The sequence below is a fragment of the Dipodomys spectabilis genome, unplaced genomic scaffold (assembly GCF_019054845.1).
Source record: "Dipodomys spectabilis isolate Male_0828 unplaced genomic scaffold, ASM1905484v1 ptg000054l, whole genome shotgun sequence".
NCBI classification, from domain to species: domain Eukaryota; kingdom Metazoa; phylum Chordata; class Mammalia; order Rodentia; family Heteromyidae; genus Dipodomys; species Dipodomys spectabilis.
In genome coordinates, this window is record NW_024870731.1 from 9,327,445 (window position 1) to 9,354,785 (window position 27,341).

At 40.9% G+C, this 27,341-nt stretch overlaps 1 long non-coding RNA gene across 4 annotated transcripts in view; it reads right to left on the minus strand.

Annotated features, from left to right (window-relative positions):
• Positions 1-14,505: 14,505 nt before the first annotated feature.
• Positions 14,506-27,341, minus strand: part of LOC122108155 — a 43,550-nt gene continuing 30,714 nt past the window's right edge. The window contains exons 4-5 of one of the 4 annotated variants that reach the window (XR_006147486.1): positions 27,171-27,298; positions 14,506-14,996 (exon numbers count right to left, since the gene is read on the minus strand). This is a non-coding gene — a long non-coding RNA (uncharacterized LOC122108155). Of the gene's footprint in view, positions 14,997-17,982; positions 18,057-23,488; positions 23,565-25,391; positions 25,445-27,170; positions 27,299-27,341 lie in introns of those variants that run through there. The other 3 variants (XR_006147487.1, XR_006147484.1, XR_006147485.1) reach the window with 3 other exon arrangements.

Genomic DNA, 27,341 nt, shown 5'->3' on the forward strand with positions numbered 1-27,341 from the left:
TGTGTCCTTGTTTCAGCATTTTGTTATTTCCCTTCCCCTCCGCAGATTAGACATATGTATATACAAGATGCAGGGTAGCAAAATCAAGTACAGTGACAACAGGGGATATGCCATAGGGGAAAGAACATACAAAAGAATTAATGACAAAAAATAAAATCACATTGTACATTTAAAACAATTTCAATAAAGGCAGATCTCTTGTGTCCATATCTTGGGGTTCATTTCACTTAGCAACAACTTATATGGTCATATGTACTTGGCTTTTGAGCTTTTCAGCTCTGGAAATTTTGGTTAAATATTTACAGAAAACTAAAATTAGATTCTTATATATCACCCTGCACCAGAATCAACTCCAAATGGATCAAACACCTCAAAGTAAAAGCAGACACCCTGAAAACATTAGAGGAAGGAATAGGAGAAACTCTAGGGCTCCTTGGCACAGGCCGAAATTTTCTTAATAAAGACCCAGAAACACAACAAATCAAAGAAAGGTTGGATAATTGGGATTTCATGAAACTACAGAGCTTCTACATGACAAAGGTCATAGCTAGCAAGATCAATAGAAAGCCTACAGATTGGGAGAAATCTTCACTAGCCATACAATGGACAAGAGTATCATATCTAAAATATACCTAGACTTCAAAAAATTAAATCTTCTATAAGCAAATCTCAACAACCGCCCCATCAACAAGTGGGCTAAAGACTTAAAGAGAGTCTTCTCTAAGGAGGAAATAAGAATGGCCAATAGACACATGAAGAAATGCTCAACTTATCTAGCCATAAAAGGAGTGCAAATCAAAAGAACATTGAGATTCCACCTCACCCCAGTTAGAATGGCGATAATCAAGAATGACATTGCCCCATTTGTTAGGAAATGGAAAGACTTGGAAAAAATTATATTAAGTGAAGTAAGTCAGGCCCAAAGAAACATAAGTCCCATGGTTTCTCTTATTTGCAATAACTAGTATAGGTCTGAGACAATCAGAAAAGGTCAGATAAGGTGATGTTAGGGAAATGAACCCCAAGATAAGTATTCAAATGTTTTTGCTTTCATGTCATTGTTTCTAACATATTTATAGCATATTTCTTTGTTGCTTTGTATGTCCCTCCCCCATGGTATAACCCCTGCTTTCACTGTGGAAGGGAAAGGCAAAAACAAATAATTTAAATAGGAATACAGGTGGGCCCATTGCAACAATGAGGTGTACAAGTCGTTACGTGGAAAAATGAACTTTACAACTTTGGCCGGAGGGGAGGGTAGCAGAGATGGGATGGGATGGGAAGGGGAAACAAAGGAGGAGGCAACAGTACTTGATAAGAAATGTACTCATTATCTTGCCCATGCAATTGTAATCTCTCTGTACAGTATTTTCACAATAAAAAAATCTAATAATGACAGATGCTGGAAGGGATGTGGCCAAAATGGAACCCTACTGCACTGTTGGTGGGAGTGTAAACTTGTCCAACCACTCTGGAAATCAGTATGGAGGTTCCTCAAAAGACTCCACATAGAGCTCCCCCAGCAATCCCACTTTTGGACATTTACCCAAATGATCACAAACAAGGCTATACTAAAGCTACCAACACAACTATATTTTTCGCAGCATTATTTACCATAGCTAAGATATGGAACCAACCCAGATGCTCCTCAGTAGATGAGTGGATCAAGAAAATGTGGTATATATGTATGTATATATATATATATACATATATATATATATATAATGAATTTTTATGCTTATTGATTTTTTAAATACCTCATTCATCTCCCTATTTAAGAGCAGCATTTAAAAGTTAGAATTACCCATAGCATACTATCTATCTTTTTCATCTCTTGGGGCAGATGGACCCAAATGACTTGATATTATCATAAATTGTTTTGAAATCATTAATTATCTAAGAGCAAAAGTCTCTTCCATGTCGTTTTGCTTAACAATAAAAAATAAAACAAAAAATAGAACAGCTCATAAATTTCTGTTGAGTACTCCAAGCTAGGAGCTCCTGCCAAAGCTAGATTTGGAATTTTGGATAACACACATCCTCACATTTTTCCAAGTGTATCATCCAGGCATTGAGGATAATTTCTAGCTAAGTCCTAGGAAATTGTCCATGGATTTTCTAAACATAGACTGGGAATTGTTATGCTGAAGCTAATGTCAGTTAAGGTCTGATGATGGAGAAAACAATGAGAACATTCTTGAATTTTTGTCCTAGTAAAAATTGCACATTCCAAAGCCAGTTATCAGTTTATCATGTTTTATTCATTAATTGAAGCTATTTTCAAGAGTGTCAGATAATTTTATAGGTGGCTTGCTTTATGTTGTGAGAGACTAAATAAACATGCTTTCTGCAACTTTGTGATTTATTAGCCACAGAGGGAGAACTAGTGGGAGAAATGTGCTACATGGAGAAGGAGAAAATGAAGCTCTCTTTGGCCACAGTTTTTATCATCTCTAGATTCCTCCTGGGTGGATGGCAGGAAAAGCAAGGGGCACAGTTGCTAAAAACAGCACATTAGCTGTTAAGACATAGTTCTCCAGGCTTACAAAGAGAATGGAGTTCATGTTAACTCGCTTCCATTGCTTACCCAGGCACTCTGATTTCCTGGGCTTCTAAAGAAAACCATGAACATGGGTGCTGCAAAGCAGAGACAAATTCCTATAGTGTTCAAGTATCTTCCCTCTGTATGTCTTCCCTGTCTCCTCTTATGAGGACATCCATCACATGAAATTTAGAATCCATCCTACATCTGTGGGAGCCCACTATAATTAAAACAAATTATCCCTGAAAAGACCCTAGTTGTAAATAAGGACACTTCCTTATAAAAGGACTTCAAAATATCATTTTATACAAACAAAACAAGACCTTGAAAGTATGCTTCTAGAAGTTACACTTCCTTTCCATGATATCTAGCTTATGAAATTTGGAATATACTGTCTAACCACCTGTTTCATGAGGATATTCTTATGTCATTGCTGCTGAAATGAACTTACCAAGTTGTGCTATTCCCTAGCTGCCTGCCCTCGAAACAGTTTTTAATTACATTGTGCGTAAGTTTTTCCCTCTGTTAAATAACGCAAATGCTAGTCCTATATATTGTAACCTTATAGCAAATAAACTTAATATATACAAAATATTTTACACAGCATCTGGTACATAACAAATCATATAAAGCATTGTAATTATTTAATACTATTAGGAACCCTTTCTATGTCCTATCAAAAAAAAGCAAATTTGGTCAGAATTGGTATTTTTAAGGACAATGGGCATTTTGTATTGATTATTTTGTGTTTGTCTTGTGGGAATATTGCACACACGTGTGTGATAAATCAACTACCTGTGTGATAAATCAACTACCTGTGTGAAAGTTTGTGCTGAGGTAGAAATGCCTATACATGTTTGTGTGTGTAGAGGTCTTTAACATATTTTTTATTCAGAAAAAGGAAAATGTTTTAAGACGCATAGATCAATGCATAGTAGAAATAATAGATGCCATTTTATACATTTTTATAAGTGACCAAACCATATCTAAAAATCCTTGGATATAAGCTTAATGAGACTTAACCATGTTTGTAATGGTCTAAGATAAACAATCAAAGCAAGACTAAACAACCAATAAGTAGTACAATACCTATCTAAGCGCAATTTTTTTTGCCTCAAAATCAGTTGCTTTTTCTACTTACCTATCTCCTTAAGTAGTGAATATGTACCTTGTGCACCTTACAGATGAGATTATTTCCCTCATTTCTAACTCTTTTATCACCCAGAGAGCAGCCATCTATCCATCAAAGAACACTTCTCAACACAACATTATCTCAATCAATAGGGTTTTTTTAAAGTCTAAATAAAACATATGTTCTGGCTTAAGAAGTTCATAGTTAGACGGTAAATGGACATGCAAACATGTAACTTTGGGGCTGTGGAGAGTTGTAACAGGTTATAGAAGAAGAGCTACCTGACTTCTAGGTAGAATGGAAGAAGTCAAGGAAAGCTTCTATAAGAGACATTTTGGGAAGTTGAACATTGCCACGATGAAAATGAGCTACCCTACTTAGGAAAGAGTTGCTCAAACTCGGGATTCCGGTCTACAGATAATGAGAAATACCTCCATGCAGAAGAGGTATTTGTATAAAAATAAAGTCTATAGCTTGTGAATCTTGTCACAGAGCATGGAAAACAGAAGTGAAGTATGGGTAGATGTGAGTGAAAATAGACATTCAACATTCCACAGAGGCTTCTTGGAACTTTGCCTGATTTCATTGGTTCAACAAAACAATTTCTCATGTAATTATGTACATAAAATTTATTGAATGTTCTGTCTTGTATCAAAATTTTCCCTTTCCTTCTGTCTGCCAACATCCCTGTCCCACTTAACTCCAAGATCCTTAATAGAAACACTCGAGTTAGGACACGACTGGAAATGAAATTAAAACATCTCCTTGGCCAATTCAGTGTTCTAGCAGGGGATTCAGAAATGCTGTCTGACAAACATTCATCCCTTTAAATCAAACTCTCATCCCTGACATTGTTTCTCTAATAACCCTGGAGAAACTTGAAAAGCACTGTTTCACCATTGCCGGAAAGCAAAGCATTTTCCACTTGTGAGAATAATTTAACAATGGGGGAAGAAAGTTTGTGTGGTTTTTAGATTCCACACAGAAGGAACAGAACATCAAGTGCTATTTAGACCGACAGACAAGAACCTGAAATCTCTCCTCGGTGAATAAACTTATTTGGAGAATCATTTATTTATTTAAAATGTGCATGTTGCTAAGATACAAATTTGCAACAGGCGCATAACTTCGCTTAAGTTTCTGCTCCCTGCAAAAGAGTCCTGTGTATTGTGATCAAATGATGCCCTACACTGCCCAGACATAGCTCTCACGACCTCTCTGAGGAAGAGTGACAATTGGATCTGGATGCCTCATTATCTGGTGATAAGTAAGGGTCTTATCATATAGTCACTTAAGAACTTCCTAGGTTCAGTATCTTTCTGTTTGATAATTATCATTCTTTTTCATCGTAAATTAACAGCTTTGATCTCTAAGTAGATCTGTATTTATTAAAAATTTTAAAATACTATGTCAGATGCATTCATTTTGATTTTGATTACTTATTATTATTATAAATTATATAATACAGCAAGTTTCTTTATGGCACTTTTATTCCTTAAGATAACCTCTCACACTTTTGTAATATCTGTGTGTGTGTTCACATGATTGCTCATTCGTGTGTACGTGTGCCGGTCCTGGAGCTGTAATTCAAGGCCTAGCCAGTATCCTTGAGCTGTTCTGCTCAAGACTAGTAATCTACCACATGAGAGATCATCATAGTTCATTGGAGATAAGGGTCTCACAGGCTTTCCTGTTCTGGCTGGTTTTGAACTACAATCTTCAGATCTCAACTTCCTAAGTAGCTAGGATTAGAGGTATAAACCACTGGCACTTGATACACCTTTTTTATTTTAAAATCCAATTCCATATATGAGAGAAAACATTCAAGATCTGTTCATTTTTCTGCAGAAAACATAGTTTTGTTCTATTTTAGGGCTGAATAAAACTACATTATATAGACTGTCTTTTCTTTATCCATTCATTTGTTGATAGGCATACGGACTGACTCGATAACTTGGTTATTATAAATAATTAGTTAAACAGAAGAGAGGCATAGAGTGAAGAGTTTTAAAATCTGTTTTTTTTTTTTTTGCTTGGGGTAACATATATTTGCCTTGTATATTTTTCTCACATACTTTAATAAATTTCTTATGGTGCAAACAGGGAAGGAAGACATTGGGGTCGGTACAGAAAAGTATTCATGTAAAGTATTAAACGCAATGGAAATAAAGACAATCCTTATGGTTAGGGAAATGTGTAAACCAATAATAAAAAGTTCAAGGGCTTGAAGTTTCCTAGGCAGTCTGGCATAAAACAGAACCATGTTTTCTAACTATTTCTCTTGTTCACAAACTAGAATCTAGCTCTAAGATCTGCCAGCCCTGGCTTTGGATACACAGTGGCTATATATAAGAAGCTAGCTCAGAAGTACCTTCCTCATTTCCCTAGAAAAATATATGCGCCTCGTATTTCATCTTTGTAAAATTACAACTCCAGTTGCGCAAACCTATTGAAATTACTGAGGAATAGGTTAAGTAACGTACGTAAAATTCTTAGCAGATTGACTAGCATACAATAATAAAATCGATAATAATTTAATTAACACTTGTGGGATGCCATCTATGAGCAGCCTGAGTCCCAAAAGATGAATGTATGTTTTCTCATCTGTTTATCACTACCTTATATTACGAGTGATATTGTATTATAACTCTTTCAATCATCCTATGTATATATCCCTTGTCCATACCTCCAGTAGGAGAACTCTGGTCTTGGGCATAAGGAAATCTAAACTTATATTAACTTGACCCTAATGTTCTTGAACAGTACACCCAACTGGTGTCTCATGAAGTGCAAATTAGGTTCCATTCTTTGCTAGCAAACCAATGAGTTGTGTGATTTGTCCACACCTTCCATAAAGACCAGAAAACTAGCTTGGTATTTATATGGATTAACAGGCTACTGAATTTCTTTAGCACACATCCAAAGAGATCGTATACAATCTATACATGAGGAGAGCCTTCACTTGCAGTGGATGCTCCCCTACTTCCCAGCAGGGAAATCTTCCCAATGTTGAAAGATACTGGTGTCTCCTGCAGTTACCCTGTGAGATCCCCAGCTCCCAAAGCTGTGCCAAGGACAGGTTGGGTGAAAAACAACTCCCAGACTGATCAAACTCCCAGGGATCATGTAAGGTGGTGGGGGGCAAAAAGCCCACAGGAAGTCCACGACACCGTTGAATTCCTCCACCTACACGAAATGCATTTAGTGTGCAAGACTCAAGTCCAAGAGAGAGGGGCATGAAGCTGTGCTGACAGTTGGTGCCCTGGAGCCTGATGTGAGGAGATGATGCCTGTGGACCAGTGCTTGTGCTCACCATAGATAAGAAATGTGGAAGAGGGTCCTGGATGGACTATGGAAATAGACAGTAACTCAGATACTAGGATTGCAAGAAGGTGGATGAATGGAGAGCTTCTCCCATTCATGCTGGGTCCAGGGGCTGCCTGGGCCACTAGCATCTGCGTGACCATCAGAAGAATGTGGGGTTCAAACGGGACTTGGAGCCTGCCGCGCGGCCTCCGCGTGCGGCGCACTTGGTCTGTGGAATGCGCAGGTGATGTCACAGAGGCCAGGCTGGGCAGTGCGTCCTCAGCGACCCGAGGAGAAGGATCGCTGCCGCCCCTTCTCCCTCTCATAGCTGATAATTCGCACATATTTGCCCGTCATGGCAAACGTTCTCAGTAAATTGTATGATGAGCTGCGCGGCCTCACCTTCCCGAGGTGGGGTCGCAGCGCAGGACCCGAGCCTGCACGCTGTCCCATCTGTAGGAAGGTCAGGACGGGTCCCAGGCCGGCGCTGCCACCAGCCGGTCCACCCAGGGCCCCCAAGAGGAGGTGCCCTGAGCCGGAGGCCTCGGACACCACCCCGGGGCAGGGCCCTCCGGCGTCTCCAGAGCGATCGCCAAAAAGACCTGCGCCTCCGCTGCCAGCTGGAGACTCGGGGTTGGAAACCCCCAGCAGCCCAAGCACCCCTTCGGGTCAGCTCGAGTCCACAGCCCGAATTGCAACACCCAGACCGCGCAATCATCTTGTGGTGCCCAGGATGCCGTGGGACGTCCCTCTTCCCGACTCCAACAGCGACGAGTTCGAAGGCCAAGAGGGTGAGTTCAAACTTCAGGGAGACCATCAGGGACAGGCCAGTGGGAGGGGATGACCTAGCAACGGAGCAACGGCACCATGCCGTCCTGTGACCGTCAGGAGAGACTTACTCTCAATGGATGCTGCCTTACTCCCCAGCCCGGGACTCTTCCCAGTGTAGAAAGGAACAAAAAGGTGCTTGTGTCTCCTCTAGGTACCCAATCTCATGGCCGTGACATTCCCAGCTCGCAAAACACCACCGCGGACAATCTGGGTGAAAACCAACCGCCGAACGGCTCACGTTCCCAGGAGTCAGGTAAGGTGGTGGAGGGCAAAAAGCCCACCGCAAGTCCACCACCAGACTCCCAGCAGTCAGCGAAGGGGGTAGACAGTGAAAAGCCCAAAGCTCGTCCACCACCAGACTCCCAGGAGTCAGCGAAGGGGGTAGTGGGTAAAAAGCTCAAAGCTTATCCAACACAAGACTCCCAAGCGTCAGCGAAGATGGTGGACAGTGAAAAGCCCAGAGCTCATCTACCAGACTCTCAGGAGTCAGCCAAGGGGGCAGTGAGTGTAAAGCCCAAAGCTCGTCCACCACAGGACTCCCTGGAGTCAGTGAAGGGGGTGGCAGTTGAAACACCCACAGCTAGACCACCAGCAAGCCCTGCTACCCCAAATCTGGCAGCTCACAGAGCATCCAAAAGGAAAGCAGCATTGCCATCAGCTCTGCCTTTGCCAGAGATTGTGCCAGTGCCCGTACAGTGGGGTCGCAGTGAGCTTCCCCCTCCTCCTAAACTTCCATGCATGGACATGCAGAAAGACGTGGACATTTGTAACACCACTCAGTCTACTCATAGTAAAATCTGTAAGACAAAATGCTCAGGGAGAACAGAAGTGACAGATGGCAGTGACATCAACACTGCCTCTTCTGTTCCTCCACCTGTTGTAGAGACTTATGTCTTTGTGACCCTGCCTGCCTGCACTTTAAACATCCCAGCTCTTCTCAGCACCGCTAATGTGGAAGAGCAGGCTGCTGGGGCCAACATTGTGCCAGCATCCTCATCAAACTCTAACGAGGGTCTGGCACCTAAAATCCTCATTTCCTCTTTGGCTCCTCCTGCAGACTCTCTTCCTTTTGGTACCCCAGCCTCTCAACTGGGGGTTCTAAATGATACAAATGGAAACCATGCCCCTTTAATGAGAGCTGCAACCCCTACCACTTCTCTCCCCTCCAAACTTCCTCTTCCTGATCATTCCATTCTCCCCTGCACAAAGGAATCTAACACTGCTACTTCTCCTGATTCCCGTCCTCTTCCCTTCCCCACCCTCCCTGTAGTCCCACTTCCCATGAACACTACCACCACTGATATGGCTGCAGCCGCCCCCAGCCTATCCTGTCATGTGAGCCTGCAGCCGGCCACAGATGACGATATTGTTCAGATGGATACCACACCACCATCTGCAGCCGTCATTTACTCATCTCCCCAAGTCTCCACCACTGACTCCTGTGCATTGCCGCAGGCTCCCAATAGCCTGCAACAGGGAAACTTTATGAATGGGCCCGTACCCAGCGGCCCACCTATACCTCCCCCACAACCAATACCTCAGGCCCCCTGTGGCCTGCAACCAGGACACTTGCCGAATGGGCCAGTGCCCACCAGCCCACCAGTACCCCAGGCGCTCTGCAGTCCGCCTCAGGGCCATGTCACCGTGGGCCCAGACCCCACTGCCCCTGCAACACCCTATACCTATCCAGTTCCCCAAATACCCTGCAGTCTGTACCAGGGGCAACTTGGGATGGGGCCAGCCCCCACCAACCTACCTCCTACCAGGGGGTCCTGTTCTTCCCAAACCTTGGTCCCTCAAAATGATCACTATTCCACCAATGCCATCTCTGTTGTGCAACCACAGCACACAATGTCACACAGTGACTCTATTTCCAGCAAGCAAGACCCCCACAATCGGTTTATACAGTCTCAGCACATGCAGGGACCCAGCCCAAATACTGGCCATGCATCTAGTGCTAGTGCCCTTCCACACCCCACACTTGGGGTTTTCAGTGGACTACCTGATAATAATTACTCTCTCAGCCAACCAGTCCCCTTACAAACACCAGTTATTGACCTAACCACGCCTACAATGCCACCACCTAATGACTCCGTCAATGTGATCCCCCTTGTGCAGCAGATGCACAATCCTTCTCTTCCGCTATCTTTTGCTCCTCCGGTCCTTCCCAACATGGACCAAGCAGTTGTCCTTACTCACGGAAGTGGCTCTTCCCCACCAATGAAATTATCCATGGACGACGATAACATGATGGATACAACACCTCCTTCAGAGGCATTTATGTTTCCATCTCCTCCGATCTTGACAAACAACCTCTCTGTAGTGAACCAGGCCCATCCTGCTCCTGCCCATGTGCCACACAGTGACATTATTTCTAACCAACAAAACTCCTACAATCAGTTTATAGAATCCCAGCACATGCCGGGGCCAAGGCCACACACTGGCCATGCATCTAGTGCTGGTGCCCTTCCATACCCCACCACTGGGGTCTTCAATGGACAATCTGACAGTTTGTCTCAGAGCCAACTAGTACCATTGCAAACACCAATTATTGACTTATCTGTGCCTACAATGCAACCACCTAATGACACCAACATACAAACAGGACATATGGCCATGTCCATGCCTGTGCCTGCAGTGAATGCTGATAATACACCCCAGCACACCTCTTGTAGTGATTCTTACGGTGTTTGCAACACTGCCAGACAGAAAACTCCTGGCAAGAAAATCTCCAGACGCACAGGCTCTCATGACACTAATTCATCCCTGAACCAGGCCACTCCTGCAACAAATACTGGCTATCCACCTAGTGCTAGTGCCCTTCCAGACCCCACACTTGGAGTTTTCAGTGGGCAATCCGACAATTTCTCTCGGAGCCAACCAGTGCCCTTACAAACACCAGTTATTGACCTAACCGTGCCTACAATGCAACCACCTAATGACTCTGTCAATGTGATCCCTCTTGTGCATCAAGTGCACAATCCTTCTCTTCCAATATCTTCTGCTCCTCTGGTCCATCCCAACATGGACCAAGCAGCTGTCCTTATGCATGGAAATGTCTCTTCCCCACCAATGAAATTATCCATGGACAATCATCATATGAAGGATATAACACATCCTTCAGAGGCTTCGATCTTTCCATCTCCTCCCATCTTGACACACCACCTCTCTGCTGTGAACCAGGCCCATCCCGCTTCTGCCTATGTGCCACACAGTGACGTTATTTCTAGCATGCAGAACTACCACTATCAGTTTATACCGTCTCAGCACATGCCGGGGCCAAGCCCACACACTGGCCATGCATCTAGTGCTGGGGCCCTTCCACACCCCACCGTCGGGGTCTTCAATGGACAACCTGACAGTTTGTCTCTTAGCCAACCAGTACCTTTGCAAGCACCAATTATTGACCTAACTGTGACTAGTGACACCAACCTGCAAGCAGGACATATGGCCACGCCAATGCCTGTGCCCGCAGTGAACGTTGATATCACTCCCCAGCACACCTCTTGTAGTGACTCTTCTGGGGTTTGCAACACTGCCAGACAGAAAACTCCTGGCAAGAAAATCTCCAGACGCACAGGCACTCGTGACACTAATTCATTCCTGAACCAGGCCACTCCTGCAACAAATACTGGCTATCCACCTAGTGCTAGTGCCCTTCCAGACCCCACACTAGGGGTTTTCAGTGGGCAATCCGACAATTTCTCTCTGAGCCAGCCAGTCCCCTTACAAGCACCAGTTGTTGACCTAACTGTGCCTACAATGCAACCACCTAATGACTCTGTCAATGTGATCCCTGTTGTACATCAAATGTACAATCCCTCTATTCCGATATCTTCTGCTCCTCCAGTCCTTCCCAACATGGACCAAGCAGTTGTCATTGTTCACAGAAGTGGCGCTTCCCCACCACTAAAACCATCCATGGACGATGACGATAACATGATGGATATAACGCATCAATCAGAGGCTTCGATCTTTCCATCTCCTCCCATCTTGACAAACAACCTCTCTGTAGTGAACCAGGCCCATCCTGCTCCTGCCCATGTGCTACAGAGTGACACTATTTCTAGCAATCAGGACTCCTACAATCAGTTTATGCAATCCCAGCACATGCAGGGGCCAAGTCCAAATACTGGCCATGCATCTAGTGCTGGTGCCCTTCCACACCCCACTCTTGGGGTTTTCAGTGGGCAACCTGACAATAATTTCTCTCTGAGCCAACCAGTCCCCTTACAAGCACCAGTTGTTGACCTAACTGTGCCTACAATGCAACCACCTAATGACTCTGTCAATGTGATCCCTGTTGTACATCAAATGTACAATCCCTCTATTCCGATATCTTCTGCTCCTCCGGTCCTTCCCAACATGGACCAAGCAGTTGTCATTGTTCACAGAAGTGGCTCTTCCCCACCACTAAAACCGTCCATGGACGATGACGATAACATGATGGATATAACGCATCCGTCAGAGGCTTCGATCTTTCCATCTCCAACCGTCTTGACAAACCTCTCTGTAGTGAACCAGTACCATTCTGCTCCTGCCCATGTGCCACACGGTGGCATTATTTCCAGCATCCAAGACTCCCACAGTCAATTTATACAATCCCAGCACATGCTGGGGCCAGGCCCACACACTGGCTATCCATCTAGTGCTGGTGCCCTTCCAAACCCGACAGTCGGGGTCTTCAATGGACAACCTGACAGTTTGTCTCTGAGCCAACTAGTACCTTTGCAAGCACCAATTATTGACCTAAGTGTGCCTACAATGCAACCACCTAATGACACCAACATGCAAACAGGACATATGGCCATGTCCATGCCTGTGCCTGCAGTGAACCCTGCCATTACTCCCCAGCACACCTCTGGTAACGACTCACACAGTGTTCTTAATACTACCAGACGGAAGAAAATTGGCAAGAAAATCTCCAGACAAACCGGCTCTCGTGACCCTAATTCATCCCTGAACCAAGCCATTCCTGCAACCTCTGCCACAATGGCAAACGGTGACTCATCAAATACAGGACACTTGAGATTTAAAAAATCCACCAAACGCTCACTTTCCAACTCTGAAGCACCTACAGGCTGCCAAAGGCAGAAATTTTAAATGTAGAAGATCAAACTCTGTAACAGGACTCAAGAGACAGGTCCAGCTTTCTAATAAGACTGAAAGTTTATTTTACTTTCTCTTAACACAAGTCTTCTCTACCTACAGCTTGATTGCTTTAGTAGGATGTTCCAGTGGAGACTCATTAGTCACCTTCTCTTGGTTGAAAACTAGCTTGACTCAGCAAAGAGCTGGACCATGTTTCAGAAGTCCTAGATCCTGAAAGATGAAAAGCTGTTTCCTCACAAGTGGTACTTATTGCATTATTCATTGCACTACCACTATCTTTCCTTATTTCAAATAAAGCCCCCATCTTTATTAATAAATACAATTTAAAATGAATTCATCAAAATTAAATGATTTGTCCATCTTTTCTTTTGTTGATGGGTTCCATAGGTTTGGGTGTGAATCAGAAGTATAATAAAGGGTCTATTTAAATAAACAGTTTGCAGAGAATGCAAATAGCCATAGAAAGAGCTTTAGATTAAATGTAAAAGTCAACATTCAACCGAAGTATGAGGATTCCTGACTCCCCTTAAATCCAATTTTTTAGGAGGTGCAAGGGAATTGGTTCCCCAGAGCTATGATATCCATGAATATCACTGGATATGCCCCAAACCTGTTTGGTTGTCTGTCTTGCCTCATTTGGTGGCACTATGATGTCCTCGTGACAACATCATGCAGTCAGGACGTGGCCACAACATCACCTGTGCCTGCAGTGAACCCTGCCATTACTCCCCAGCAGGCCTGCTGTAGTGACTCACATAGTGTTTTCACACTGCCACACTTGTGAAAACTGGCACAAAAACTCCAGCCTAGCAGGCTCTGGTGGTCCTAATTCCTCACTGAACCACGTTATGCTTGCAGTATCACCCACAATGGGAGACGAAGTAACTTGAAGTAAGTACAAAGGTTTGAATTCAGGGGTCTTCATCCTTGCTTGATTGATTGGCCGGTGGTCTACCACTTGAGCCATGTCTCCAGTCCAGCTTTTTGATGTTTAATTGCAGTTAGAATGTCTTAGCTTATCTGTCTGGGTGGGCCTTGAAGTATGATCTTCTGCATCTTCCTTTGTGGAACAGGTAAGATTACCACCAGGAGCCTCCTGTACAGCATTTGTAGGAATTCCTCATAGTGCTCCCCATTCTGTCTTCACATTTTTTATTTAGTTTTATTTAGTTTTGGTTGTTGTGGGGCCTGAACTCTGGGCCTGGCACTGTCCCTTAGCTCTTTAGCTCAAGGCTAGCTCTCTGCTACTTGAGCCAGAGCTCCACTTCTGGCTTTTTCAGCTTATGTGGTGCTGAGGAATAAAACCCAGGGCCTCAGGTGTGCAAGGCAAGCACTCTACCACTGAGCCACCTTCCCAGCCCTGTTTTCACAATTTTAAATGACATTAGTTTCAGAACTTAAAAACATTTGCATTTCCCAATACCAGTACATGCATAAAAAAATTGAATGCAAGTTATACCTTCTCAAATCTGCATTTCTTGAATCAAACCAGAGGATAGACTAATATTTAGAAAGGAAATATTTGTGAATGATAAAGTATTCCATCCTCTCAATTGCTGTGTAGTATGATTTTTACCAGGTATAATAATATAAAACAAAAATGATACAATTTTAAATAATTCCAACAAAATAATGCAGGTTTTACAAGGGAAGTTAGTGAATAAGGAAACATGGATGCAATAGGAGAGAGCTATTGAGGTTTGAACATCAGCTTTGGGCTGGGAGTATAAGTATGTAGATATCTTCGTTTGTAAGTAAACAAACGTTTCTTGTCATTCAAACAAAAAAAAAATGAGTCAACATAAAGATAGAGGTGTTTACCAAACATTTTGGGATTTTGGACCCCCAAGGAGAAAGCTGTTACTGGCTCTGAGTTTTCTGCTTGCTTTTGTGGAGTCAGGGAGTTGAAAAAATCGTGGGATCCTGAGTAGGTCTAGTTCCTTTCCTCCGAGTTCCATAAAGTACTACTTTATGGGTGGAATCCAGTAAGCCTTCCTGATGGCAGGGATTTGTGAGCATCTGAAATACCTCAGGCTCTCAGTCCCTGTGTCTTGAGGCATCAGGCTCAGTTCCCTGTAGAAGACATCATTAAGTGACAATGTAAAGAGCTACACAGAATCCAGGACTCTCCAGTGTCTAGTAACGGGTACTGAATGCTAAATCCATTGAAGACCCTGAGTTCTGTACTTTAAAATTAGTAACTATACAAAATTAAAGGTGCAAGTAGGCTTTAAAATTCAGTCAGGGATCCATAAAGTATAATACTAGCCACTTGGGAAACAGATATTAAGGGACTGTAATTCAAAGCCAGCCTGAGCATAGAAATACATAATACTCCCATCTCAACAATGAATGGGTGAGGTGGTGTAAGCCTGTTATCCCAAACTACGGAGAAAGCACTCGGGCTGGGCACAATGGCACTTGCTTTTCAGCCTAGTGACAAAAGGAAATACAGGAGAATAACAATCCAGGCTGGTCATAAAATCAGACACTCCCAAAATTAATCCAAACCAACAAACTGTTTATCAAAATAACTACCAGGAGGTTCAGTGGTGTTAGGGTGAGAGGTAATTAAGGAATAAAGGGAGAAAGTGAAAATTTACACACACATGCGTGCGTACACTCACACACACACACACACACACCCAAGCCAAGAATGTGCTAGAGGCATTGTTCAAATGGTACTTGCCTAGGAAATGTGAGACTTGAGCTGAATCGCAATACTAGAATGGTGAGGGAGAGAGAGAGAGAGAGAGAGAGAGAGAGAGAGAATTCGTTAACTATAGAAACAAGAAGAAGAAAAGAAAAATGAGAAGAACAAGAAGCAGCAGCAAAAAGGAATAAAAGAAATAAAGAATGGGCTTAGGATAGACTATACTTAAAGATCTTTGGAAGGGAATCATTAAAAAATGCCCTGTTCCATAATAATTTTCTCCCAGATCCTCAATGTGTCCCTTCTGTTCTTCATTTTTTCTCATATTGACACACAGATAATGACAACAGTGAATCTTTAAAATGATTTCAAAGAATACTTTTGGACAATGTTCATGAGGCCTAGTTCAATATCACGATTCCACACCCTGTTCTCTGTATTACCTGTTGGGCTGGAGGTAAAACCACAAAATCTAACTTAATGCACCTGCCTATGTCAGTTACTCAGTCAACACAAACCCAGAGTACTTCTTCCAGGAGCTCCAGGAGAAGGATCAGGGAGACTACACAGAAGGCAGATAGGCAGATAGAGGGAGGGATATCAAGGCAAGTGACTATTTTGCTTTTCTTTCCTACTGGTTTTGTCTAGTAATTGTGAATATTCAAAATTAATTAGCACAGAAAAGGTGACTCTGTGCTGTTCCTCTGCATGATATGATAGCATTCTGGGAGTAGGAGAAGGGAGCAAGAGGAGAAAAAGGGGGAACAGGACAAGAATGTTCAGCCAAAGGGAAAGGAGGAGGAGAAAATGGAGGAATGGAGGAAGGAAGGAAGAAAGGAAGGAAGGAAGAATGGAAGGAAAGAAGGAAGGAAGGAAGGAGACAACGGTTCTTTTTAAGAGCTATAAGATGCCAGGAGCCAGTGGGTCATGCTTTGAATACTAGCAGGATCACTGTTCAAAACGAACCCAGGCAGGAAATTCCCTAAGACTTTTAACTCCAGTTAGCCACACAAATCTGGAAGTGGAGCTGTCACTCAAGTGGTAGATCACTAGCCTTGAGGAGAAAAGCTCAAGGACAGAGCCACACTCAACAAATACAGGGGGAAAAAAAGCTGTAAGTGATTATGTAGCTTCAGACTTCATTGAAGAGAACACCATGAGACAAGTTTAAAACACTTAGACCTGTTATGGTGAACATGGTTTAATATAATAACAACACTAGCCAGTTCTGCTGCAATCACCAAAGTTCTCTTTAAGATTAGCACAATGATTTAGCTCAGCTAGTGTTTTGCATTCCATGGAAAGAAATTTGAAAATGAGCTTATTCTGTTTAAACACAATGGGCATAAACTCAGGCAAGCAAACAATAGTAGATTTCCTTTGACTTTCTGAGAGACCAAAGACATTCCAAAGGCTGAAAATGTTCTCAGAAAGAAGTCATTTTTCCACTGTGTCACAATTGAAGCATTGTAAGTAGTACATTATCCTGTGTGCTACAGACTGTGTTGAATAAGACAAAAGGATTCTCATATAATCTACTTTGATGGTTTAGCTTAAGGGCTAAGAAGTGCTTCTCTGTACTTCATCCTCTGGGAGTTTTTGAGAATCGGAATATTTCACCTAACAGGTTAATTAACAGAGAACTATTTCCACCTTAAGTACACACAGTTGCCAATTTGCTTGAAGAGAAATGAGCTGTTTATTTGCTCTCATGATTTTTTAGTGAGAATATCAGAGCTGCGTTAGGAGATTTTGATGGATAGAATTTTATAGTACCAGTAGTCCATGGGTTTGAACTTGTCAAACCAACTAGTGGTTAAGAAAATCCAGAAAGGAAAAGTCAGAACCTAGGAGAATTGGGGCAAGGGTATTCTGTGCGTTATATGCATATGTCAGGCAAGCTAAAATGTACCTTCATCTTTTTCAAATTAGAAAGCAACAACATGCATCCCACATTGTCTTTAAATTTTACAGAGTTGATAGACGGTTCTCACTTTTTATTAGAAAGAATCAAATAGCATACGGCACTGGTGTGTCTCGTCTTTTGTCAGTTTCTAGTCACCCCATTGATTTGAAATGTGATGGTGAACTTTCTCAAACTCTGCTCTATGTATGGTTCCATGATGTCTGAGGGATAGAAATAGCCATGGAGAAACTGGTACCACAAGCAGATTTTGCATCCATCTTGTGATGCCACGGTTTCAACTAACACTCTCTCAGCTCCTGGCTGGCTCTCTACTACTTGAACCATTCCCCAAGTCTCGCTTTTAGATGGTGAATTGGAAGTAGACACTTGTAGACTTGTCTGTGTAGGCTAGCTTTGAACTGTAATGTTCCTGAGCAGCTAGGATGAAAGGCAAGATCCACTGCCACCTGGCTTGTCCCACACTTTCCTTCCCTCCATAGTCAACCCTGCAGAGCGCTTGTGTCTGATGGAAGAGTTTTCAGGCTTTGATTCTGGTTGTTGGCTGATCTGTGACCTGAGAACAAGTAATTCCTCTAAGTGCTAGCAGAACCACATTTTCCCCCTTTCCCAAAAAGATGAAACATATAAACCATTTTGAGTACATGTCATCCTTAATTTGACCTCCATTTTAAGATATACTTATGTGTCACCAATTTATGTCATTCCTTTTGATACTAATACTTCAGAGTCTTAGACAAATGTATTTGTAGCTTAAGAATAATGCATCAGAAATAATACTTTAGAGTTTTGGGCAAGTTTCTAACTTTATATTGGGTCTCTTTAGTCGATTTTCTGCCTGACATTTCCACAGAATGGTGGGGATAATGGTGGCAGAAAACACCCACTGTCACTCTTCAGAATCCTCTAGAACAATACTAGTGAGAATTCTCGAACCCAGTAGCTACCTATTCTGAGGCTACCTAAATTGGTTACTTAAGCTTGATTGTTTTTAATAGGTAGAAGTCTCAGAATATGGCCTTAATTCCTGAAATCTTATAATATGTGTGTTGAAGGGTTTTTAGGTAAAGCATTATGCTTGAAAATGCCAAAAAAAAATCCAGAGAAAGTAGAAAAGAACTAGATGATGGATTTCCTTTCCAAATTATGCACTGAAGTTATACTCTGAAAGAGATATTTGCCTAAGTGCCTTAATATCCTGCAGCGAGGAAAGTGGAGGTACAGTGTTTTCATTGATCTAACAAGACTTGAATTTTAGCAACGTTAATTTCAACATGAGGCATTCATAGCTAGTATTCTTCATCTTCTCACTTTCTTAATACACCTGTTTGGTGCAGTACTTTGAAGGGAATGGATGATTGTTTTAGAACCAGCATTAAACCTCTAGAGCACAAAACAATTCTTAACTTACATCTTTCTCTTCAAGTCTTCTTACCCATCCTGTTTAGATATCTTCAATTCCAAATGACTAATTCTTTGTGTATTTAAGTAGCCATACTACACTACTATAAAGAAATTAATACTTCAAACTGTTGTAAATTAATCAAACTTCTCTGACTACAATGTCATTAAAAGAGGAAATAAGTGTGCTATGGAGCATGCTTGTAATCAGAAGTGCCTAGAGGCAGAAATGAGAGAATTTTTGTTTGAAGTTAATCTGTGCAAAAACAGCAGAATACTATCTTAATGAACCAGTCTGTCAGGATTATTCTTGTCTCTAATCCTAGCTATCTGGGAGGTGAAGGTGGAAGTATGGTGTTTCAGGGCTGACTCAGGAAGAAAGTATGAGCCTATATCTAAAAAATAATTGAACAGGTCTGAGAGCATAGCTCAAGTGGTTGAGCACCTGCCTAGCAAACACAAAGCTAGTTCCAACCCCAGGACAGAGGGAGAGAGAGAGAGACAGAGAGACAGAGACATAGAGAGAGAGAGAGAGACAGATAGACAGACACAGACACAGAGAGGAGATATGAGCATCTGTAGAAGAAGCAAACATGAACCAAATTCTATTCTTTTATTCTTTTTGTGACATATTTTCACACATCATCTATCATTATAGCTGAAAAAGGTACTTCACTCTTAGAACCCTGCCTCCTCTCAAATTTCCTTTGAATTAAAAGATTTGATAAAGGGGTAGATGCAATGTCCTTATAGCCTCCTCCTCAGAAAAGCAAAATCATTGTGTACAAGGTATGTGCAGTGCAGCTAGGGACAGCCAGCGTGGATTTAAACTTAGGGCAGATTATGGAAGAGCTCAGAGTGACATTTACCTGAGTGAAACCACAGTGCTTCCCTGAAGCAACTTTCTACATTAATGGGACAAAGATCTTCCTCATTTTATTTAGTGGAACTACATAAGGGAATAAGAAGCCAGGTGCTGGAGGCTCACATCCACAGCCCTAGCTATTCCAAAAGCTGAGATCTGAGTATCAAGATTCAAAGCTAGCCCAGCAGAAAAGTTTGTGAGACTCTTCAGTTAGCCAGCAAAAAAAAAACAAAATTAGAACAGCAAAAATCAAGAACTCTAACAACAACAGATGCTGGAGGGGATGTGGACAGAAAGGAACCTTACTTCATTGTTGGTGGGAATGTAAACTTGTTCAACCACTTTGGAAAGCAGTATGGAGGTTCCTCAAAAGACTCCACATAGAGCTCCCCAATGACCCAGCAATCCCACTTTTGGGCATTTACCCAAATGATCACACACAAGGCCACACTAAAGCTACCAGCACAACTATGTTTATTGCAGCATTATTTACCATAGCTAAGACATGGAAACAACCCAGATGCCCCTCAGTAGATGAATGGATCAAGAAGATGTGGTATATATACACAATGGAATTCTATGCCTCCATCAGAAAGAATGACATTTCCCCATTTGTTAGGAAATGGAAAGGCTTGGAAAAAATTATATTAAGTGAAGTAAGCCAGGCCCAAAGAAACATAGGTCCCATGGTTTCCCTTATTTGCAATATCTAGTATAGGTATAAGTCAAGCGGAAAAAGTCAGATAATGTGATGTTAGGAAAACGAAACCTCAAATATGTATTTTAATGTTTTTGTTTCTTTCATGCATGTGTTTCTAACGCATTTATAAGATTATTTCTTGGTTGCTTTGTATGTCCCTCCCCCACAGTGTAACCCCCGCTTTCACTATATTTGATGTCAGTATAACATGTGGAGGAGATGGGGACAAACAAGTCGTTTAAGGATTCAGGTGGACCTGTTGCAACAATGAGAAGTACAAAATGTCATGTCAAAACCAGCTTTACAATGTCGGTGGGGAGGGGTGGTGGGGGGGTATGATTGGGTGGGAGGGAGGGGGGAGGCTGGGAAGGGAGGTGAAGGGTAAACAAAGGAGGAGGTTGCAATGCTTGGTAAGAAATGTATGCATTATCCTGCCCATGTAATTGTAACCCCTCTGTACAGTATGTTCTCAAATAAAATAAAATTAAATTAAAAAAAAAAAAAAAGTAAGCCAACCAACAAACACAAAACATGCTTAAAAGTGTGACACAAGTGGTAGAGCAAGAGCTTTAAGGGGAAAAAAGCCAAGAGAGAGTATTAGAACCTTCGTTCAAGTCCTAGTATTAGCACAAATACAATATAGCTACAGCAAAGTGGGTATATGGCGGACTAGGCAAGATGGAAGAAACAAGCAATAGTAGAGGGTATATATAAGCCAGATGAAGGTCTTTTTGTTTGTTTCCCAAACTGTTGAGCAAACGAATACATTAAAGGTAGATATTAATAATGCATTTTTATATTAGGATGGATCAGAGTGATCCACAGAAGGGTGTAAAGATACGACTTACAGGGTTGTTGCGATTGAGGGGAAAAATAAGACTCTAAACTCTGCTATTAGAAATGAAAGTAAAATCTTGGCTAGCTGAGATCAATCTCTGCAGGAGAAGACCATCCTTTTGTAGTGGTCACAGCAGCCCTCTGTATTCTGGTGAGTGATGGAGAATGAATCAGGGGCAGCTTAAGAGACTGCCATCAGCCTGCAGGCAAGGCTTAAAAATATTGAGGGATTTGTGGCTGTTCCCAGACCCAGATCTCACTGACATCTCTGAGAAGAAAATGGGTGGTAAAGCAATTAATGACAACAATGCTGCAATACTCATACAGGTGTATTTCTCACAGGAAAGAAATAGTTTGCACTGAAAAGCATATAGCTATGAGTTAGGAGTACCTACAAAAATGAAGAACAAATCCCTTCTTGGAAGAATTGTTTGAAAATTTGGGCTTTTGTCCTAGTGATAATTGGAGGTTAGACTTCTGATTAACACATTTTTTCCTGGGCATTTCCTGGACTATAAATGTTTGCCTTGTGATATCTACTCTGGCTAGGTGACGAGAGGCGGTGGTCTTCTTGGAGATAGAGAGGCAGGAATAGAGGTGGAGAACTTGTAAAAATATGAGAAAGAAAGTTCCCTTCAATCTAAGCTCTGAAGAAAACATTCCAACACATTATTCACCAAGTTGGGGAAGAAATGTACTTCAAATTGACTATATTTTATATGCCTTATTAGAAACTAGAACTATCTCTAAAAACTGGCATGTGTGGCCTTGGACGTTTAGCAGAATGCATAAGAATGTAACCAAAAAGCAAGAACATACAAACCAAACACTGGGAGATGAGTTGTAATTGCCTCTCTGTAAATTAAAATTTAGGTTTTACAGGTGGTTAAATATTGGACAGAAAATGTGTTCTGAGGACTCTAGAGAGATAGCTCTGGTTAACTTTTAAACACAAGGTTTAGAGGACTTGTCTATTAAATCTCTCTGTGAAGATGTCTAAGTATTTAATGAGGAAGAAATTTATAGCTTCTTATTTTGGACCAGACTGCTTGGCGGGTAAGAAGGTCACATGACTGCTTCATGAACTTACTTGTATTTCTCTGTCTCATCCCACTGTGAAGCCAGAGAGTAGGCCGTGTAATGTGTGGTAAACATGGGCACTGGTTCATTTTCTCATGCACTGCATTTCTATGACAAATTTTAATATGCTATATACATCTGTTGGGGTTGTCTTACTATTAAAGAGAAATTGTTGTGTGTGTGTGTGTGTGTGTGTGTGTGTGTGTGTGTGTGTGTGTTTCATTTACCAGAAGCTGTAAATAACTATGTGAGTCTTATACAAAGGGATTTTAGAGACTATGATTTGAAAATGAAATATAAATTTATTAAGCTTGGGATGCAGCTTCTAGCAGCTAGTTTAAAAAGTACAAATGTAGACCTACTCTGTTTGGAAAAGGGTTGACTATACTTTTTCTGAAGCTAATATTAATGTTCCAGAGGATAAAACACACTTAATTGGGAGTTTGAGGTACTGTGTGTGTGTGTGTGTGTGTGTGTGTGTGTGTGTGTGTGTGTGTGTGTGTGTGTGATAGAGAGAGAGAGAGAGAGAGAGAGAATGTCCCTGTACCTATGTGTATGCGAAAGTCAGTCAGAAAGAGAAGCAGATAAGATAGGAAAATTCCTTTGTTTGATTTTTAATATAAAAATTCCATGCCTTAGTAGTAATATTTATAGTTTGTTTATAATATAAAAAGTCCATGTATTTGCAGTAAGATTTATTTGTTTCCAGTTAGTGGACCCATTCTCAGATATTGAAAAGGCGGCTTTTTTCCCCCCATTTTGGAATATAAGATTACACAGCTCACCAAAAATGTGCATGTAAGTTTACATTAAGGTTCCAGATAGTGATTATGAATTACTATAAAATCTCTGGCAATTACTTTCACAAATGTCTGCTTTTCTATGGATGGAGCAATGTTTTATCAAATACCCTGAGAATACTGCAATCAGCAAAGTATTTGCTTAGGGGAGAGATTTAAACGAGTTGAAGGCTTACTTTAATCTTAGTTGCCTTTCGTTAAGCCAAATAGTGTGTAGCGTTTACCTCAGCTGAACTTACTTGGATTAACTGCTTTGTTTGATTTGCATGTATATAGCATCCTCTAATATCTATGAAAATATAAGACATCCACTTTTATTCCGTTGTAAAGAAATAGAGGCACAGAGGATATTCTGAGAAGATAGTGCTGGGTGGGGACAATCTGGGAAGGAAAAAAAAAGAAGCTGTCCAAAAAACAATTGACACTACCTCTATATTAAATTCTATTTAGTAACTTTTGTCATTGAAAATAAGAGGCATTAATTCTGCCTGGCTTCTCTTTACTTCCTGAGATTTGGGCTGTAAGGAGGCCATGAATTTGGGCATCTGTTCACATCTTAGGGTGGGTGGGCACCAAGAGAAGGCTCACCAGCTTGAGGGGGCCTGGGTGAGTGGAAGAGCTAACAGTACCTCCACCAGCTGAACTTCCAGGTGAAGTAGAAAGAGGCTCCTTGTATGGCTGGGGTGGGAGCCTAATGCATAAACACTCCTGTCTGCTTCCTCCTCCTCATTCTAAGTAAGTGGGATGTTTGCTAGTCATGTAAACAATGCCTTATAACACGAAAAGAACACACCGACCTCAGATTTCATTCCAGATTCCCTTAAGCAATGCATGGGCTATTTTCATTTTAAGAAAATGTTGGCCCATAATGCATGTAATAGTGTTTTTGTTTATGAATATTTCTACTTTCTGTTTTATTTTTAATTTTAATTATCACTAAGGTGATGTACAGAGGAATTACCATTTCATAAGCCAGGTAATGAGGACATTTCTTCCTGAGCAATGTCAGACCTTCCTTTACTCTTTCCCAGCAACCCTCTTATATAAGTCATGTATGTTTACTAGTTTTACTGACCTTAGCTAATAAAATTATATGTGGTACAATTCATTATCTTTTAACTTCACTTGCATTCTTCAAACTCTCAGGTCTGAATTTTAAATTAACTACTATTTTATAAAATACCCTTTTCTTTCAGAGACCTCTAGATTTTCAGTATGTTTGTTTAGTGCATTGTGTTATAGTCATATGTAATGTGAACTTCATAGCTTCTCGATTGAAATTTCTTTTTAATGTATGACTTACTTCATCATGTATTTGCATTATGATTATATCCTCAGCCTCCTAAGACTTGATTTTACTTCTTGCATTATGCTAAGCATTTTGTAATGTGAATATTACTCATAAAACAGTGCCTAGTGCCTTACCTGCCTACCTATCTAGCTATCTTTTCTTACAAATTTAATTTATTCTATTTGTTTTATTGCAGCCAGATACCAATCTGGCTTCACAAAAGTACGTCCACGGAAACTGAAAACACCAGGGAATTCTGGTATATGTAACAACATAGTTTTATCATAGTTTTTTAGAGTGAGAGTGATCTTGCTCTATAGGTTTTTGAGTAGAGCTTATATTGTCACTGATAAATGCCCATATCTCAGTGGTTAACCTTTTTTTTTTTTCATGATTTCAGCATGTGTATGGAGAGGTGGCTTGCCTCCTCTCTGACAGTACACAGGATTGCCATCTGATTATGATGCTTTTCTCTGAAAATGGCTCAACCAGCAATATGACAGACAAACAGAATAGACGATCATATAGAGACTCTTCAAGCCCAGGTCTGGAGAGTACTTGTATTCAATTGGCTAGCCACTCTGAACACACAGCTTCTACGCCTCAAATCATCTCTCCTTCTGATTTCTTCTCATGTTTCAGGTTTTCCAAGCTTTTCTTTCCATCAAACACATCCCACTCCATGCTTGGCAATGTAGGGACACTGCTTTCCAAAGGCTCACCCTTAAGCATTTTTTTTAATATTCCAAATCACAGATGACATCCTGGAGTACATTTTAGCCCAAACAACAAGACTAAAACGAAACCTGATTAACTGGCCAAGTAACTTGTTTTCCTAATTATGCACTTATTTGCATGAAAAATTTAGAAATAAACATTTAACTATACAATTAAATCATCATTAGTAATCATAATTACTTTCATTTTTCACATCATGCAGAATTGTAGACAGATTTTACAGCTACAATCTCTAAAACGAATAGAAAAAATAGACATTACTTAATGACTTTATATGAAAATAAAAAGCCCTTTAACTTATTTTTCCCTAGTACTTGGGCCTTGAACTCAGGCCCTTAGCCTTTAACTTGTACACTGTTATCATCCAACTCTTTGTCTACTGTGTAGTGACAATTACATGTATCGGCCACCTGTATTGGGCAAAACTCTTAAAATGTGAACAAATTGCTCTATATGAATAAAGTGTCAATACTAAGAGGCTAGAGGGTTCACAGATCTTTCTTATATTTTACTCTAGTAGGATCAAGTTTCAGTCTGGTAGATATCCAATTGTCCTAGCACATTTATTTAGTAGCCTGTCTTTTCTCCAGCCTATGTTTTTGCAACTTTTGTCAGGAATCATGTGTGTCTGCCTGGTTTGCAATGGTTTGTTTCTGTATTTTCTATGATTTTTCACTGGTATATGTGTCTGTTTTTGTTCTTGTACCATGCTGTTTTGCTGGGAGACTATGTAGTATAAAGTCAGGTGTTGCAATATCACTAGTGTTTTTCTTTTAGCTTACATCGGCTTGTACCTCTTTGAATTCTAAGATTATTTTATCTAGTTCTGCGAAAACATCACTAAAATTTTGAGGAGGATTACCTTGAACCTGTAGATTGCTTTCTGTAATATATCCATTTTTCAAAATATTAATTTTGACAACCCACAAATATGGTAGGCAGTTTCATCTTCTAGTAACTTCTTATAATTTTCATTGTAGAAATGTTTCATTTCCCTTTCCCCATTCAGGTTTGTCCCTGGGTATTTCATTTTAATTTTGAGTCTTTTATAAATGCAATTCCTTTATGGCAAGTTTGTTATTAGTATACAGGAAGTTGCTGATTTTTTGTATTAATATTTCTTATGCTGCTATTGTCTAGTAGAGACTTTAATGTCTTTTAAGTAGATGATATCATGGGCAATTAGCAGAACTACAAGTCTTTAATTAGGCCAGCTACCTTGAAATTGCCACACATTTAAATTACTTAGAGAATATATAGAGTTTACACAATAAAAACTGTATTTGGGGGCTGGGAAGTTGGCTTAGTGGTAGAATGCTTGTCTCATGTGCATGAGGCACTGAGTTCGATTCCTCAGCAACACATAAGCAGAAAAGGATGCAAGTGGTGCTGTGGCTCAAGTGGTAGGGTGCTAGCCTTGAGCTGAAGAGCTGATAGCTTTGAGCTGAAGAGCTGTGGGACAGCGCCTAGGCCCAGAGTTCAGGCCCCACGACCACCACCACCAACAACAAAAAACCCTATATTTTCATTGGAAAAACATTCATGTAATAGAATACATACATATACCTATATAATCACATACATATATGCATATGTATGTGTATATATGTGTGTATACACATTTGTGTTGTTCCTGGAGTATGAATTCAGGGTCTGGGCACTCTCTTTGAGCTTTATTGGTCAAAGTTAGCATCCACCCTCTTAGCTATAGTTCTACCTCTGGCTTTTGGTGGTTAATTGAAGATCAGAGTCTGATGGATTTTCCTGTCTGGGCTGGCTTTGAACCAAGATCCTCAGATCTCAGCCTCCTGAAGAGCTAGAATTACTAACCTATAAAATATATTTTATGTTGTACTCAAAATGAATACTAAACTTATTTATAATGAACAAAATCCATAAAAGATCCAGTAATTTAACAAGTACATTATTTCCTTGTCTACCTAACTGCACATACTTACTTGGTGAAGAGATGTGGAATGTTGGTTCACCTTCTTGCACTGCTTGATGTATCCATGATTCTGAGGACAATGAATAACTTCAACAGTCTCAAGGGGTCACTACTCACTCTCCTATTCTTATTTGGGTACTAAAATAAAAAAAAAAGTATGACTATTTGATACACTGGTAGG